The sequence below is a fragment of the Protopterus annectens genome, chromosome 3.part1, assembly GCF_019279795.1.
Source record: "Protopterus annectens isolate FY-2018-M chromosome 3.part1, PAN1.0, whole genome shotgun sequence".
In the NCBI taxonomy this organism is placed as follows: Eukaryota; Metazoa; Chordata; order Ceratodontiformes; family Protopteridae; genus Protopterus; species Protopterus annectens.
In genome coordinates this window covers 991,047,581-991,067,240 of record NC_056732.1, presented here as the reverse complement: position 1 = coordinate 991,067,240, position 19,660 = coordinate 991,047,581, and positions in this window count along the sequence as shown.

Sequence of the window (19,660 nt, the reverse complement as noted above, 5' to 3'; positions counted from 1 at the left end):
TCAAAAATAGAACAATGTCACTCTTGAGAATTTCCTAGCTGGGGTAAATGACAAACTGGCTGGGTATGAAAAAGAACTAATTGAAAGAAAAAAGGATAAGTTACAGAGAGATATTCGAGATTATGAACATAATCAGGCATTCTTAATCTCCACCAATCAGCAGAGACGACGTCAATGAGTGAGGTTTCAACAGGAAGGAAGAAGAAGAAGAAACACCAATGGTTATGATTCCTCGGTGGGGAGTAAATCCTCATTTGTTAAAGGAGACAGTGAGGAAGAAAATTATTTTCCTGGGATACCAGAAGTGGCCATCTGTCAAGATCTTTTTGTGAACCAGGCAGGAATAACAAGAAAAGATATAGGAACTATGACTATGGACATGACAGTTATGGGGAACAGTACCCCAATTCCCAGACAATTAAAAAAGGTACGTGGTATTAGAATAAATTATAGTAGTCAAGATAATTATGTGGTAAATTTGTCTAACTACACACTTTCTACAATACAGTCGGCACTGTTAAATAAGGGTTTGAATTTCATTCCCACAGCCTTACCACGAAATTATGAACTGAAATGTGAAATATTTAAATTTGTTAGAAAATTGTATTTAAGATCGTATTTTGCACAAAATATGGATACATTTCACAAAGATAGTACAGGAAATGTATCTGATTTAAGTAGTACTAGTTTTCAATCATGTGTTTCGGATTTTGAAATGGATGCATATTATAAGTTAAATATGGAGAATGTAACATATAAAAGTGAATTTATGCCTGTATGTAAGGATGACAGTATTCAGCAGTTTTCCAACGCATTACAGTTTTCTGTAGAAAAGGAATGTGAACATGTGAACAAAAACAGACTGGGTATTAAATACAATTTAAGTAAGGGGGAGTGGTTAAGTTTGCAAAAATTAAGTCAGAAAAGGGAATTGATTTTCAAGCCCTCTGACAAAGGGGCTAAGTTAGTGGTACTCCATTATACTCAATATTTAAATATGTGTTATACCCATTTGAGAAATGGAAATGTGTATGCACCAGTGGAGATGGATAGTTATTTAGAAGCAGTAGCAATCTATAAGGAATTATTGATCAAGGGGCTGAGATTAAAATATTTCTCTTATGAGGATGTGTGAAAAAGATTTGCAGTTAAGGATAATACCATGGCATATTTTTTTGTGTTCCCAAAATTCACAAAAGTGTGGTGGATCCACCAGGACGCCCTATAGTATCGGCATGTGGCTACTTTACACATAACTTGGCCCTTTTTCTTCACATGTATTTGAGGACAGAGGTAGAAAAGCTGTCCTCATATATTAAAGAATCTTTTGATTTTTTAGATAAAATAAGAAATATCAAGTGGAAAAAGGGTATGTTCTTTTTAGTTATGGATGTTGTCAGCCTTTACACAAATATTGAACATGCACATGGCTTAGAAGCTTTGCTTTTTTTTTTTTTTTTTTTTTTAAAGATACTCCTAAGACGCATTTTATTTTGGAATTGATTAATTTCTGTCTAAGTCACAATATCTTTGAGTTTAATGAAGAGCTGTTTAGGCAACTTTGGGGGAGTGCAATGGCGTCTGGTTTTGTATGCTAATCTCTTTATGGGAATGTGTGAAATTGAATACATCTATAATAATATATTTTTTAAAAATCACGTTTTACAATATTATAGATTTATTGATGACTTGATTTTTATTTGTGAAGGGGGGTGGGATAATGTAGGAGTATTTATTCAGGAAATACAGAATAATATTTATAATATAAGATTTGATAGGATCCAGAGAGGTACAAAAATAGACTTCTTGGATATAACATTGACAGGTATCAATAATGATAAAATTCAAACAGGAATACATAGAAAGTTTGAGGAAAGTAGTTGTATACTACATGGGGAAAGTTGACCCCACACACACACACACACACACACACTATTAGATCCATCTTATATGGATATTTTTTGAGAATAAAGAGATTGTGTAGTGAGAAGAAAAAATGTGACAGAAAAATAAATAAGGCAGCTAAAATGTGTTTGGATAGGGGTTATGATGAAATGTCAGTGGAAGATAGCAAGGCTAATGTGAAGGAGCAAAATATGGGTAAAAATCTTAGGAATAATTCATATAGGCTAGCAAAAAATTAGAAAACACAGAAATTAATTTTTGCGACTACATTTACTGTTTTCTCTGAAACTTTAACTAAGCTGGTTAAATATCATTGGGACATTTTAGAAAAAAGTAAACATCTTAAAATAAAAGAAAATGAATTTCCCATGTTTTCTTACTCAAAAGGTAGAAGTATCAAAGATTTCATTGTACATGGGAGTTTTCAGCCTCCTTTAGACAAAAGGTGTTTAGAAGTACAGATGCAGGACACTTTTCTTGTGGAAAGTGCAGCTGCTGTCAGTATGTTATACAAGGTTTTGATAAAATAAATGAAAAAAAGTTTTCCTGTGTACGCACATATTCGTATGATAGTATAGGAATTGTGTATGCATTCAGATGCCCCTGTAGAAAGGTATATATAGGGGAGAGTAAGACAAGTTTAAGGGAAAGATCAAAAGAGCATGTGAGAGATATAAGAAAAGGCAGGAAAGAAAACCCTGTGGCATCACATTTTAAGGAATTTCATTGTGGAAATATACAAGGTTTAGAAGCCACAATTTAAGGGCAGGTTAAACAATTTTATGATTTAGATATTAAAAAACAGTTATGGAAAATGGAATCTTTTTTTTTTTATTTTAAAGTTTAATACTCTAAGCCTGAAAGGGTTAAACAGGGAATGCCACTGGAAATGTTTCGTTTAATAAAATAAGTGGTGTATTTAATTAAATAATTGCCTGAAAATTGTAGCATATTATGGCAAGCGCAGAGAGAAGAAGTATACTCTGTAAAGGCTGAAAAACGGAGGTGCTAGAGGAGTTATTTGTCGTGCTGCTGTTTCAAGTTTATACCACACAATTTATGCTAGAAAGCTGTGTTTGTTCTGACAATTTTGGCAGAAAATTCTATGGTGCTATGCTCTGTCCATTTTGACAACCTGGGAAGGTTATTTTATGGTATATTTTAGTGATTTTAAAGCTTTATTTGGTGCAGAGACTGCCCCCCCCCCCCCAGATTCTGCAAGCCTTGGACAGCATGCAGGATTAGTGCAGGAGCCCTAGCAGGCAATATGTCTGCTGTGTGATCCAGGAATAGCCTGCAGGGGGCGTGCATGAGCGCTCCTGCACTAGTCCTGCACGGACTCAGCCCCTATATGCAAAATACCCCATTTACAGGAGAAACCCATGCAAATGAGGTAAATTTGCAATCCAGGAAGCTGGAAACCAGCCGTGCAGGACTAGTCTAATCTGCAGAAATGTACTTAGTAACCAAGTACATTTCTGCAAATTCCAAAATGGAGCAGTGACAGCTCCAAATAAAGGGTGCATATCAGTCAGGAAGCATGCCAATGGCCAAGTATAAGGCCATTGGCATTGGAAACAGCTTAAAAAATAACAAAAATCAACTTTTAATTTTTTTTAGCCGATCTTGGCAGTTTAAGCGTAGGGCAGCAGCACAGAAATGGGATCGGGGAGGAAATAAGAAAATAAACCTAAAATAAGCTATCTTAGTAAAATCATTATTCTGCCATTAAAGTCAATGGTAGGCAGAAGACAACATGGCCAGTGAGTAGAGGTTGCTAAGGGGGGTGGCTCAGTGTGAGACATGTAACTATGCATTAGCGGGCAATCCTATGCAAATGAGGGGAAGGATAGTAAATTCCAGTTTTCCCCTGCATGCTAGTCAGGTTCCAACAGTGTAGGAGCAGGAATAGCTTGGTGCAAGCCTATCACAGGGGTGTGTGTCAGGCATACAGTAAGTGGACTGGAGCCCTGTGGCTGAGGTTTGCTCCTAGCTAAGCACAGCTAAGCAATGGGGTGTGCCCGAGTCTGCCTAGCACTCTTTACATTGCATAAACGTGTGATGCACACAGCCGTGTCATCGTATGTGCCATGCTACACAATATGATCCTGCGGAAAGAGCTGCAGCAGGAAGAGCATGGGGCAGGGCCACACAGCCCCCACCATTGCCAAGGTCTGCAAAGGCACAGAGTGACTCAGAGGAAGAACAACCTGAGCCTGTCTCAGTAAGCAGAAGGAGGTGTGCCCAGTATGCCCTGGCTTTGGCAAAGAGGCAATGCATAGCACATACACTGACACAGGAGGGACCCAGGGAATAACACCTCTCTCGGACTCTCACATACAGTAAAAGGGATGCCAAACATGATGCTACCTGTGCTCAACCATGTGTAGGGAGTGTACTATGTGCATCTGACATAGGCAGCCCTGCAGCACCACCCTCAATACTGGGACATCCACAAGTTAAGTGACTCACACATGCCAGTCACGGAGGTTCACATACCCAACAGGCACAGTCAGCAGGACAGGTGTAGACAAACACAAACAAAGGCTCAAAGGCTGTGCTATGGCCTCTGAATGATGCCTATGGGTATCCTCCCTCCAGGCCTACACAGACAGACTACAGCAGGTCAGGCAGAGGGATGTAAGTAATGAAGGGTAGAAAGTCAGAATCTAATATGTAGGTCAATCAAAGCTAAGACTTTTAGTACACTGATATGTCTCTAGTCAGCATAAGTTAGAACACAGAATGAAATGGAGTACCTGACATACCAGTACAGACATAGCAAATGTGTACAAGTGTCAGGTGTGCCCCCTCAATCTTATGTAGACATGTAGTAACAGTCTGGTGTGCCCCCCAATCCTGTGTCGAAATGTAGTGACAGTCAGATGTGCCCCCCCATCCTGTGTAGAAATGTAGAAACAGTCAGGTGTGCTCCCACCAACCCTACCTATTTATGTAGTAATGGTCTGGTGTGCCCCCCTAATCCTGTGTAGAAATAGTCAGGTGTACCCCTCTAATCCTGTGTAGGAATATAGAAACAGTCAGGTGTGCTCCCCCCAACCCTACGTATGTATGTAGTAATGGTTTGGTGTGCCCCCCAATTCAATGTACACATGTCGTAACAGTCAGGTGTGCCCCCCCACAACCCTATGTAGAAATGTAGGAACATGTATGTGTAGGTATAATACCAGTGAAGCACAGATGCACAGAGGTGGCCAAGGTAGCAGGATAGGTAGTAGCATCTGCACAGTATGCAGGCATGTGTGTGTTAGGTTGGTGTGTTTCATATTATGTGAGAGTGGTCGGTATGTATGCATGTTGAGGTAAGACCTGGTGGCCATTGCCCACTAACACTGATGATAGGGACAACTCCTCACAACTGCAGTGCCAAACACAATACCCACCAGTATAACACAAGCTAGAAGTAAGCCCTTGCAAATGTATGGTGGTAATATGTGTCACCATCTGAAAGACTGACATGGCATGGCTGTTGGGCTACCTATACAAGCAGTACACAGGGGAAAGTACCCCCAGACATACAGTATATATTGTGCCACTGTGAAATGGGCACACCCTTGGAATAGTACAAACAGGTATTCATCACATTATCTGGTCCTGTAGTAGGGGATACCGGTGTTGTCTGCCCAAACACTTGCAGATCACAAAGGAGGTAGGACTGATGTAGTGGGAAACAGCTGATGCAACTGCACATGCAAGCATAACTGGAATGCCCAATGCATATCTGTGTTTCAGATGCAAGTAATGTCCATAGCACACATTCACCAATCTCACGCAAACACCACCCACAGGTACCTCCCTGGTTGTACCCCTGCAGTGGGGAATGGGTACAATATGACCCTAGCTGTATATGGCAATAGCAAAAGAATGCAGCATGTAGTGCAGGTGTCCCATGCAGGTGTGTCGCCAGCTGTAGGTAGCACCCTGCCAGCATCTACACCACTAATCAGAACTGATAGAAAGTACTGGCATGAACACCTAGCACACCTACCCTGTCACCCCAGGGGAATATACTGTACAGTGGTCTGAGACTGTAGGACAGACAGAATGCAATGGCCTGCCACATCTGACCTGCATCAACAGCCAGTAGCCCACAGGCCTCTGCCAAGGGCCTCTGTCTCAAACGTACTGCCAATGCATGTTATGTCATGGACACCCAATTAACACACTCCACATACGCCATATGCAAGGCCATGTGGACAAACCACAGTGACATGTCCACCATGTCCCACTGCATGAACTGTCAACCAACACTAACACACAGCCGTGACAGGGTGATAACCATAGGGAAAGTATCAGAGAATGTATGCATAATGTAAGGAAGAGGAGAGAATAACTGGGGGTGGGAGCATGGCCAGCATGGAATGTGCAAGTTCAGACACAAAGCTGTGTGCACACACTATCCCTGGCTGTAAACACATAAATGGGTGCCTACATACCTGCCCATACACCACAATAGGGGTAATGTCCTGACTCATGGCCCCCGCCCCTGGGTAACCTGTGCAAATCTGTACAGCTGTGAGGTATTGCCATAGCAATATAAGGCTATACTGTCATGTTGCTGGATGCACATGTATGGGATCCCCTACCAGCACTGTACCAAGGTGCTGAACCGGATACACATACCCAGCAGCAAGTGTCTGCAGCACCCCCTCCAGGATGGCATAACCTACCATAAATAGGTAGGAGTCTGCCCACAATAACGCACACAGCTGCAGTCACCCTTGTTCCCCAAGACATCACGGTGAGCAGGAATGTTCACCTGACAGTACATGAGGACAAAAAACATCACAGTGTATAACAGTACACATGTCTTAATATCTCTGCTACAGCAGTACCATGTAGCTGAAGCAGCACAGACATAATCACCTAAAGTACACACTATCCCCTGTACACTTTGCCCCCATATTGTCAAATGATCGACGGATACCCTGCAGAAACAGTTTGCTACCTGTAGGTGTACAACACAAAGGTCTGCACTTTAGTACAAACTACCTGGAATTGATCCACACATGCAGTGCAGAAGGGCATACTGGGCATACTCGCACACTTACACACATGAAGCCCATGTCTGTAAGCAACAGTGGACCAGACATATCTGGCAGTTGCAGATGTTAGTGCGGATACTCCTCAGTATACACCACTCATGCTTTGCGCACACAGTGGATAGGAATACAGACACATTTCCAAGGACAACACCCTATAATAAGCCAAAAGTAGATGCACATAGATGTGCGGAAGAGAGTAACTTTGACAAGGAGCCATCCAGGCCTGTCCCATCCAGACCTGTCCCACCCAGCACACAGCCAAATGGCTACAAACACATGAGGTTCAGATGTCACTCACTGTAGATACTAGCCAACGGTACCTGTCAGCAATACCGACTATGTGGTGGAAGTGCTAGCTGTGCAACACGACTGTACAAGGAAGAAGTCATCTAGCAGCTGTATACATGTACCTGTGGAATATGGCCCTGCGTGTGCCCACATGTGGTGTGTTAACCCCTAGATGAATGGGTTATGGCCCATGCACACACACTGGCCTCCCCATAGCCCTACTATGACATGTCTGCTGAGGTTATCCACTGTGAAATACAGCTTTAGGAAGATTGTAGCCCAGTAATCACCATGGCACATCCTATAACTGCATACTACTGTAGTATGATAAAATAGGTAGGAGTTCTAATTCCAGATGTGGCAACTGTGTGTATGTGTCTGTCAGTGTGTGTAGAGAGCAATGCTTTCTAAGCTAGTCACACTCCCTACAATTCAAATGCCCTACTTTGGCAAGGCTGCTGTCATCCACCCTGAAATACACCTTTGGGAAGGTTGTAGCCCAGTAATCTCCGTGGTGCATCCTATAACTGTGTACTGCTGTAGTGTGATAAAATAGGTAGGAATTCTAATCCCATACTTAGCAACTGTGCGTTTGTGTGTCTGTCTGTGTAGAGAGCAATGCTTTTTAGACTAGTCACACTCCCTACAATTCAAATGCACTACTTTGGCAAGGCTGCTGATGTCATCCACCTTGAAATACACCTTTGGAAAAGTTGTAGCCCAGTAATCTCCATGGCATGTCCTATAACTGCATACTGCTGTAGTGTGATATAATAGGTAGGAATTCTAATCCCAGACTTGGCAACTGTGTGTGTGTCTGTCTCCGTCTGTGTAGAAAGCAATGCTTTTTAGGCTAGTCATACTCACTACACTTCAAATGCCCTATTTTGGCAATCCTGCTGATGTCATTCACTGTGAAACACACCTTTGGGGGAGGAGTACGCCAGTAATCCCCATGGTGCATCCTATAACTGCCTCATGCTGTAGTGTAATATAGAGCTCTGGTAGGGGTTATATCCCTACAGATGGCAGTTGTGGATGTTTTGTGTGTTTCTATGTCTGTGAAGAGAGCAATGCATTTTAGGCTAGTCACACACTCACTTCAAATGCCCTACTTTGGCAATCCTGCTGATGTCATTCTCTGTGAAATACACCTTTGGGGAAGAAGTACTCCAGTAATCTCCATGTTGCATCCTATAACTGCATAGTGCTGTAGTGTAATAAACTAATTAGGTAGGAGTTCTAATCCCAGACAGGTGTGTGTCTGTGTTTGTAATTCATATCCTGTGTGGAGGTGGTTGTGAGTGTGTAACAACTGGAGTCAATGGGGAGTGGGTTTTGCAAATCTCTTATATGGTGGCCCTAGTATATATCACAATATACACTGTACATGGATAACAAATGTGAAATAGCCAAGAGGCTGGGGTGCATATCCATACCCCTACATTTGACATCAAGGCCAGGCAAACAAAGTGAGTGACCCTAGTATTACCCAGATAACACTCTCAGCCCGTGTCTCATACACACACACACACACACACACACTTGCCTAGGCACAATGTGCTATGTTGGTTGCACCCTGCATATTGCCCACTGATAGTAACCACAGTGTGATTGCAGTGGGCTACAGTGGGCATGGCACCCTGACCATCAGTCCAATAGGCACATACATACCGAGAGTGCACCTTCCACATGTTCCCCGCTGGACACCTGCAACACCTGTGGTGCCTTCAAATGTGACCCACAAAGGACATACCATGCCTAAAACATGCCCTGTATGGACAGATGCCACTGACTCCAGGGAATACCGGTATCATGATATCAGTGTAGGTGCTGGGTCAACCTGCCATCCATTAACAGTTCCCGCAGTAGGCAGTAGGACAAAGAGCTAGGGATGTGCAGGAAGGGTGTGGGGAAGGTCCATAGCTGCCTATTTCTTCTACAGCAACAGCTGTGGATATACACTGAATTTGGAGGTAGATTTGGACACTCAAACCCCTGGGAGAATGGTGAGGACAACAATAATAAGTTGTGATGCCAACTAGACCTGATTACATGTGCCCAGTGGACACGTGCGAAATTGGACAGCTATGTACAGGGCGAGATTTTGGGGGGGGGACAGATTGCCCTTATTTTCTTTTGTTTTTTAAATGAGAGTGGGATGTTGGGGAGGGATAGTAGGTATATTTGGGGAGGTAGGTTAACAGACAATATAAACAAGATGCATATGGGGCAGTATGTGACACATGTGGGGGGTAAACACCTTGATGGGGAGGGGTGTTGGGAAATCGGAAGCCAATGAGCCCCCTAGTGGAAACAGTGCGACTAAGGTCCCCACCCATGGGCAGTCACCACTGCACCTTCATAACCCCGAAGGTGGCTGTGCTGGTGGCTGAGTCGCAGAGCGAGCCTAACCCTCTAGTCATGACACATGACCCTTAAGCTGGCATAGCAGATCACCAAGCTGCTGGTTGAGCTCACTACACACCATGACCCAGACCTGGTGACAGATGACAGGTACCTATCCGTGCCCACTCCCGGGGAGGGGGGTAAGCCCCATCCCCTGAGGTAGTTCCACCCGAAGTTGGTGCAGGACCAAATAGGTTCATAGGTTCATACTAGGCTATCTGCCCTGGGGCATTTATAAGCATAGCCCGATTGTGTTTGGCTTATGCCACCCCTTGATTTGAGTATACTGTGCCCTTTTTAAAGTTTAGTTTACTGTGCCTCTGTCTAATAGTGACACGGAAGTAATCCCCGGGACAAACCTATGATCCCCCATCCACTCATCAAGATTCTTCTTGAAGAGAGTCAGTGAGGTGCTCTGCCTAACATGAATTGGAATTCTATTCCAGAGTGAAGGGAGCCTCTGGGTTATGAATCTGTCCCTCCAGCATGTTCTACTTATTTCTGTGCTGAGGTTTAAGTCCCTCGAACCCATGGCTCTAAGGGATTTAGATTTACTGAGGTGGAGCATGTCCATTAATTCTGGGTTGGACATAGCTTTATATGTCAGGCATAGATCGCCTCGAAGTAGGCGGTATGCAACTGAGTAGAGCTGGAGTTTTTTTAACCGAGTAGCATATGGCATCTGTTTGAGTCCCTTGATCCTCCTGGTGAGGTACTTTTGGGGTCTTTCTAATTGCTGCAGGTGTTGGGTAAGGTACATCCCAAAGGGGGCATTGTATTCTATGATGGGCCTGATGAGGGATGAATAAAGGGGCACGATTACCTCTCTTGATCTAGATGTGAATCCTTTCATGATGAGGTGGGCTATGTAGAAGGTCTTTCTAACCACTTTGGCAATATGGTTGTCAAAGGAGAGATTGCTATCAACTTGGGTCCCCAGATCCCTAATTACTTTTTCTGTACTTAATGGGTTACCACCTATGTGGTAATTTGTGGGCACATTATTTTTGCCAAAGGGTATGTCTATACACTTTTTGGCATTTAGCTTTAGACCATGGCTTTGGCACCAGTTATCCGTCTCTGCGAGACCTTTTTGAAGGATGTTTGTGTCAGCTGGAGAGTCAATTATGGCACCCAGTTTGCAGTCATCTGCGAACTTGCTGAGCCATAGTCCTCCCACGTTGGCCTGTACCTCAGAAAAGTAAATACTGAACAAGAGAGGTCCCAGGACAGAACCTTGTGGGATGACACTTGTGACTGGTTTCGAGTCTGACATGGCCCCAGCAACTCTGACTCTGTGGGTTCTGTCTTTGAGCCAGTTTGCGACCCGTCTTGTGACATAGGGGTTTATATTTAGGCTGGATAGCTTATCTACGATGCCTGAGTGGGATATTTTGTCAAATGCCTTTGCGAGGTTGAGATAGGCTGTGTGGACTACCTTCCCTTCATCTATGGCCTTGGTGACTGTTTCGAAGAAGTCGACCAGGTTCAAAAGGCAGGATCTGCCCTTGACAAAGCCAAATTGGGTAGGATCTAGTGTCTGTTGGTCCCCAATGTCTTTGTTTAGGAGTTCCATGATGATCCTCTCCATAGTCTTGCATACTAGGCTAGTCAGGCTTATGGGGCGATAGTTTCCAGGGTCCGCAAAAGTGCCACCTTTGTGGAGTGGGACCACTGTTGCTGCACGCCATTCTTTGGGCACATATCCTGTAGTGAGGTTGAGATTGTACAGCAGTTTTACTTGAGGGATTAGTTCTTCTTGGAGTTCATGTAGGACACAACCCGGGACACCATCTGATCCCATGGAAGCAGTGTTTTTTGCTTTGGAGAGGGCGGCCTTCACCTGGGCATCAGAGATGTTTGGGAGGCTGCACTCTGCTGGGATAGATACTTGCTCTTTTGGGGGGGAGTTTGCACTGAACCTGTCTGCCAGGATATTTGCGATGTCTGTGGGTTCAGTGTATTTTTTGTCGATTAGAATCAACTCAGAACAAGTTTGGGAGTTGCATCCCAGGTTCCTAACATAACTGAAAAAAGCCTTATGATTGTCTTTAGTGTCCTGTGCAATTTTTCTCTCGAAGCTGGCCTTGGAGGATTTTATGAGGGATCATAATTTTTTGCTAGTACTGATCAGAGATGCCTTCCCTTTTAGGGATTTTGCTCTATCATGTAGTAGCTTCCTCCTTCTGTTGTACAGTTTATTTATGGCTGGGGTCCACCAGACTGGACGCCTGCCTTTGGATGATTGGGTCCTGATGTTGTTTGGGATAGCATGATCCATGCATTCCTGGAGATGTCCATAGAATGCGTTTATACAGGATTCTGCAGTTTGGGCTGTAGTTTCCACTGGCTCTGGGGCACTGAAGGATTCCACTTCAGATTTGAGAAGTGTGAAGTTCGCTTTTGAGAAGTTTTTCACTGTGGTTTTCTGGGCTGGGGGTGGGGTCGGGATGTGGATATCCAGTGAAATTAATTTATGGTCTGATCTTACCAATGAGGGATATACTTCTGGTATGGAGCATAGAGTCCCCATGTTGATAATTATCAGGTCTAGTATGTTTTCCCCTCTTTGTGGGAGTGGTGACTAGTTGTTCCATAGCATTTGAGTTTATAAATTCCAGGAACCTTTGGGCTAAGGTGCTGGGGCTTGAGTAATGCTCCCAGTCTATGTTTGGGTAATTGAAGTTGCCCAATATAATGGTGTTCGAAGAGATCTTCATGTTCTCCAATGTTTTCAGGAAAGCCGAGTGGGATTCCTGACTTTGAGAGGGTGGTCTGTAGGATGCTATAAACTGAAAAGCAGTCTTGCCCACTGTCAGTTGCACATGGATGGTCTCCGATACTTTGTGCAATGCCACTAACCTGGAGGTGTGTATATCCTTGATAAATATGGAAACTCCCCCTCCTTTTGTGGTTCGGTCCGGGTTTTGGGGTTGAAAAGCATGATATGAGGTATAACCTGGTAGTGCTGGGGTGCTCTCTGGAGCCTTGAACCAGGTTTCTGTCACTGCACAGATATCGATGTTCTCCATACTGAGGAGAGCTTCGAGTGCATGCATCTTGAGGTTAAGACTTCTGGCGTTTAGCAGCATTACCCTTAGTTTCTTGTTCCTTGTGCTGTCTATGGAGGTGGGTTTGACTTTTGAGCCTTGCCTAAAAAAGGCACTATGGGGGTGGCAAGAGCCTTTGCCAATATCCAAAAGCCCAGGGGTGACAGGTGCAAGCCGTCCCTAGCGAAGCAGCGTGGCTTGTTGAGCATGTCATCCCAGGCTGACAGACACTGGATCCCCTTTGAATGACACCAAAATTTTAGCCAATTGTTAAAATCGATCATTTTGTCTTTATACTGTGGCATCATTCTAGGTGAGGGTAAGAAGCTGCTCAAGGTCAGGGTCATACCGGCCTGGGCTACATGATCAGAGAGCTCCTCTATGTCTCTTTTCATGTAGTCGAGGGAGGTACGTCTCAGGTCATTCATGCCAGCATGTACAATGACTAAGTCATATTTGTATTTGCTTTGGAGTGACCTGAGTGCTTGCTTTATGTGGTGGATCCTAGCGCTCGACAGGCAGCTCACTGTGACCTTCTCTTTATTCAGCCTGGTGAGCAGGACGTCAGTGTGTCTTGACAATAGAGTCACCTATTACAAGAGTATCAGGTGTGTTATTCAGCCTTAAGGGCTGTGACTGCTTGGCACACTGACTTTGTGTGCTATGTGCTGTACGTGTTTTGTTTTGGGGTAGCGTTTGCTTGGATGTCTGCTTTGGAGGTCTCTGTTGCTTAAGTAGATTTATATTTAGAGCGTCCGAGTATGTTTTTGTGTTTTTATGTGTTTGGTTCGCTGTTGTGGTGGGACTATGTGATACTGGAATTGTGTTGTGTGAGGTTACCTTCTCCTCCTGACTGGTTACACCAGTTTTGAGATGAGAGAGCTCAGCCTCCAGTTTGGCAATATGGTTGCATCTCTCACATATATTGGAACCTGTTTGGAGGAGGAGAGGGTTGTCCGTGTACATGAGACAGTTGTAACATTGCCTCAAAATTCCCAGATTCACCAGCTGGACTGGAGAGGAAACCATTGACTGACCTTTGGACATGCTAGAGTAATATAGGGAACTGAATTAAAATGGACCAATAGGGGACAAGGTAATCATAGAGAGTATAAGAGTAAGTAGTGCTTATGGTTTATTAGTGCTAACTTGTAAAATTACTTATTTGGACCAGTGAGGGGCCTTAGAATGAGAATATGGTGTTTACTTTGAGAGATAGAGCAGTTCTAAGGGAAAAAGCGAAGAGCAGACTTCGTGGATCCAGGAATAGTTTAAACCCATATGCGCAAAACCACGCAAAAGAGGGTTTTAAGAGAGGGAGATCAAGGCATTAGGAATTGACCCAAAATGGCCAATAAAACTACAGTTTCAAGGCAGTTACCACTCCCACAGGGGCAGACAGGCTGCTCAATGTTCATCACTGCCACTGATGAACACAGAGACTTCCCTTTAGCCCAAGCAAACAATGGCCTCCAAGAAACTTACAAACAGTTCAGAACAGCAAATCTGTAACTGAACTTTTTTAAATCTCAGAAAAGTGGGAAAAAAGCAAGATTTTTTTGTTTTTTTTTTGTTTTTTTTTTAAGGAAAGCGGAGGTTAACAGGTATCAACAAGTTAGAACAGTGCAGTAAATGACCCCACACTTGAGTGCTAGGCCAGAGACAGATAAAATGCAAATGACATTGAGGTCCCGGGTTGGGCCCCAGACATGCTGGTGCCACAGCCAGCTGAGGTGGGACAGGTGAGTCCGCTGGGACCGGCCTTCCCAAACGTGCTATAGTGTTTCAATTTTATCATAATATGCGGGTTAGTAATAGTCAACACATTCCAGGGTTAGGTATAACAGCATGCAGGTACATTGATGGCACCATGTCACCAATGTTGGAATAATTCAATATAGCACATGCATGGGAACAATTAAAATATTTATCAAACAATTGGACATTATCAGAACATTGGAGTCATTACATACCGGTTGGGGTGGGTATGTTGTTTATTGTTGTAGATATGGTGGGGGGGAGAAAGATGTCAATTAATAACTAGTATATTCCTGTAGTCCACATTACTTTCCTAGTCAGTGCTATTATCTGTACCTTACAAGTTTTACTACACTACCCTATAGGCTTAGTTTGGACAGTGATATGGCTGTCGTCATCATTATACCTGAACTGATTTTACCTGCAGTATACACCTCTTACCTGGTATACCTGTGGAAGGAATGTTTGTTAACTCTGTTTCTACACATACTCCCAGATTCCGCAACTCTTTCTGCACAAACTCTGGCCATGTGTTGACTACATGTTGGTGTACAGGGACATATCAAGACTATTGCCCTCTTTAACCTTCAGTGACTTGACACACACATATATATGCTTTCCTACACAGTTATATTATGTAGCACAATGATCTGTGATACTTCATTATTCAGAGAAACTGCGACACTCACAATTCCCTACAATACCAGACTAAACAGTACCAGTACAGGGTATAATGCTTTTTATTTCTCAGCACACTCTTCGTATCCGACGTACCTGTCGGAGCAATGTTTGTTAGCACTACCTGATTGTTGCCACACACACTACCAGATTCCACATTAGTATTATGCACATACATCTCACTTTGTTACTGTACACACTCTGGCCACAGCTTGACAAGATGGGGGTGTAAATGGGACATATGTGGTGTCTTAGTCTCATAAGGTTTTGGGGAATTGCTAGTGTGCCAGTTTTGTTCTCATAGATGTGTGTCAATCAGTTGCATTTCCTGTTTGCTGCCTATATGTCTTGGATCATCCCACTGATTTCCCAGGGGGACAGGTTGACAGGCAACAGATATGGGCCACTCTATTGGACATTCTGGACATATCTGTACAGTTGTGGGGTAAGATTCTGTATGCAGACAACTACCACTGGCACGATTTGACCCATGGCTTTGTGTGCTAAAAAAACAACAGTTCACATCTCAGTTACACGTGCTATTTGGGTTTTGTTGCCTGCCTTTTCCCTGTTTTCTGTCTATGTGTCTCTCAGTTGTACTAAATGGCCTCTGGGGATTGCACCAGTCATATATAGGCATTCCTACATATTCTATTTATGGTGCACAGTGTGGGTAACAGTGCTTATTACAACAGTACTATTACGTGAATGCAAATCTACATTACAGTCCAGCAGTTAGACCTTTACTGTCAGGCTATTACGCTTTTATTTACATACACACTATATGAGTCTTCTCCTGCCATATTCTCCGGTGTATGCAGTACTTGCCTTAAACAATACAGGTTTTATACAGGCAATTAATTTACTAATACTTTTAGATTTATTTCATATGACAGTACATGCAAGTGTTTTACTGACCTGCCTCACGTCATAACCTCTCCAGCCGACTGCCATGGGCCTTCTGGTTCATGGCCCACTCGATTGCAGCTGTGGAGGACATAAGAGGAATATTTAGCCATACCTATCCATGATGTACATGAGCTGGCAATTATTACACTCTTAGTGGGGTGATATTTACACACAGCTGGGACATCCCGTGCCATTCTAGCCTCTTGGATCCACTACTCCAAGAGGTCCCCCTTATGCTGCTTCAGGTCAGCATAGTGATGCCTGACCTGCTCACCAGTTTGGGGTATGCCAGTGGCACTGGTGAGGTCACAGGCAAGATGGTCCCAGGCATCCACCTTATATTGGGAGCCCTGGTACTGGCCCTGCAGCAGTCTCTGTTCATATCTTTGAGGAGGAGTCCTGCCATGACTCTGGACTCATGGATGCACCAGCGCTGCGCCCGAAAGCGCACACCCTCTCCCCTTCCTTGTGTTTTATTGGGGACTTCAACACTCTTATTACAATTGCACCTGACTTCTGATCTTACTGCAGTTCACATATTTATGTTATGTAGTGGGTTATGGAACATATGCCTGTACACTGATTCCTTTCACAGGTTCAGTTTGATTTTACTATAGTGCAGACTTGTTTGATGATTCTTCTGTACTGCTGTGATGGTTTTGTGGTTAATTACTGTGACTATAATGTATAGGGTCCTGGGTTCAAGACCTGCAAGGCAGTTTTTTTGTTGATGAGCAGAACAAGGGCTATTGGATACAGAGTTATTAAGGCACTTTTGAGCATTTGTAAGCTGGTTTTAATGAGGGTAAGCAATGCTAACCTCCAGTTACATATGCTTACAGAGAGTTAGCTTCACAATTGCTTAACCTGTGTGTGCATTACTTACCCCTGCACAAATGGGCTTAACTTGCTTACTAGTGCTTAAATATGCTTACTACTGCTTATTGGTGCTTAAACCAGCTTACTAGTGCTTTATTAATTTTGACACTGACACCTCACATTTGCATTTACTGCAGTACTCCAGTTCACAAATACATGTTATTTAGTGGGTTATGCAACAAAAAATATTGGTCATAATGTCCTTTGCCATGGAAAATGGAATGTGCTGCAGTGGGGCTCGAACTGGCAATGCCTGCTCGTAAGGCGAATGCTCTGCCTGCTACACTATTGCTATACTGCTTCATTTGCTTCATTTGCATATATCTAAGCTGCATTACCGTAGCTAAGCGATGGGCACACCCGTGCACCTACGGTTAGCTTTAATCGGATTTTTAAAAAAATAAAGAAATACAGGTTTGTTCATTTTATTTGTATTTACTTGCTGTTGTACACCAGGGGGAATGTTGGTGGGGATATGCAGACACCTAGGAGCAGCCTCGCTCATTTCCTGGGCCTTTCTGCTGTTCTTCATTGCGGGGACGTGTACATTCTGTGAGCTCTGCTTTCATACATGCCCTCTGCACTCTTACATGCTCCGTGTAAGATTAGGAGCTCAGGCAGCGTGCCTCATTAATATGCATGGCACACTGCCGTCCTGCTCCTAAACGGCTGCTTCCATGCAGGACTAAGCTTGTCCTGCACAGAAGATTAGTAAATCCGGGGGTGTGTCTGATTTGGGCATTTGTTTTTTATTAAACATTTGAGAAGGTAATCACTGGCTTCTTCCTTTTGTGGCTATTTCTTACTTGTGAATTGGAGGTTGGAGTTTTAAGTTTGAGTGATTGGGACTATAGTGTTATAGAGGGAGAGTGAAGGTTTATAGAGACACTCAGGAATCAGGTTGGGAACTTGGTGGAAGTTTGAGGTTTAGGGTTCAGGTTCTGGTAGGACTATGTAGTTTATAGGATCAAGTGTTGGGAAGGTTATATAAAAATGGAAGACCAGGCTAGTGGGAGTTAGAGCACTTTTTCTTTTAGCAAGTTAACATGTGAGCACCTGTAGCAGACCACCTGCTGAGTTACTGGACCTGCAAACACTAAGAACTTAGTCTTGTGAACATACACGGTCTTGATGTAAATTCTGAATGATTCCTACCAGGGCTGGCCATTCTTTGGGATTGAGTATGATATTGTGGAATATGATCGGCTGAGAGGAGTGAGGTAATGAAACAGTTCAAGCCAGTTTAGTTGCTCTATGGTACAACAGTGGTGTGATCTATAAAGCAAGCTTGTTACCTACCTTGTCACTTAGTGTACCATTGTTCTAGTTTAGATGCATGAGGGCTGTAGATTTGTCAAAATTGGACAGCCAAATAGTAGGGATGGGAAGATGAAGGTGTTTTTTTTTTAAGATGTCTGCATTAAATGTCCAGAAGTTCTAGTGGGTCTTTCTCAGTCTGATGTGTATGCAAGCTAATTTTAAGTTATTGAGAGAACTGATGCTCTCTCGAAATGACTAAGAAACTAAGAATATAATCAAAACATATACAAGTTACTTTTGCTAGCCTTCTCGAAACAGACATACAAATTATTTACTTTCCTGTAGTATATTCTACATTTATAGTATTTCCATCGTAGTTCTAGAGTGGACTGCTGGTACTCAGATCAGTAACATTTATTTATTTATTGCATTTGTTGACCTGGAAAGTCCACTGGGCCTAGGAAAAGCCCATTTTCAGTGGAGGCCTGGGGAGAAAAGCTCCATAGTATTACATATATAAGCTCCACAGTAATACATACATAAGTAAAAGAACAATGTTGATACATCAAAAGTAAACAAACAAAGTTGAAACATAGGACAATGTCATTCCATTAATTACATACAAAATCCTTAACTATTTGCAAGAGTAAACTGTGTTAATGTGTAGGATCAAGTATTATGGTCAGTAATATGACATGAGAGGAAAAGTAGTGTCAGAAGTGGGAATAATGTATTACAGTCAGCTATAGATGTGAAAGTAGTGATGCCATGTATTTGGATAAACACATGACTATATACATATATTTTTGAGTTCTAAGATGAGGAGAGTTGACTTCAGGGTTGAAAGCTGGTGACAGATCAGAGTTCGTCAAGGTAACAGAAATGAGTCAGAATGGTACAGAGAAGAGGGAAGTGTTTTTTTTTTTTTTTTTTAACATAAAATTAACAGCCGTAATAACCAGGATTGGTAATGTAAATTATTTTCCAATATTGTTCTTGTGCCCTGAATGAAGCAAAGGCAGAAGAATCTTGATACTGTGAGGTTGTAAGAAATGTTTAGAAATCTGAAATGTGATTCTGCAATTAAAAGTCCTATTTTTACAGGTTAGTTTGCCCTCTAAGTGACAGAGAACTGAAAGTTATTGTCTCCAGTATTTGCTTCAGAAAGGTCTTAAAACAAGTCTAGTAAATAAAATATTACCCACGGTCAAAACTGCATCATCTTCCATCAGTTTAAAAAATGGGCGGGTTCCTACAGATAGGAACAGTTTTGTTAATATATAATGATGACACAGTCTGCTTCAAAATTCTTTGAGGCAGAAGAGGGTGATCTCTGAAGTGAAAGACAGTAATTAAAGGTAGTATAGGGAACCAGTAAAAGGCATTGTTTAGGGCCTTTTGTCACAGGACCTTAAACCACCTAAAATATGGCTGCCCTGCAAAGTTACTGCTACTCAA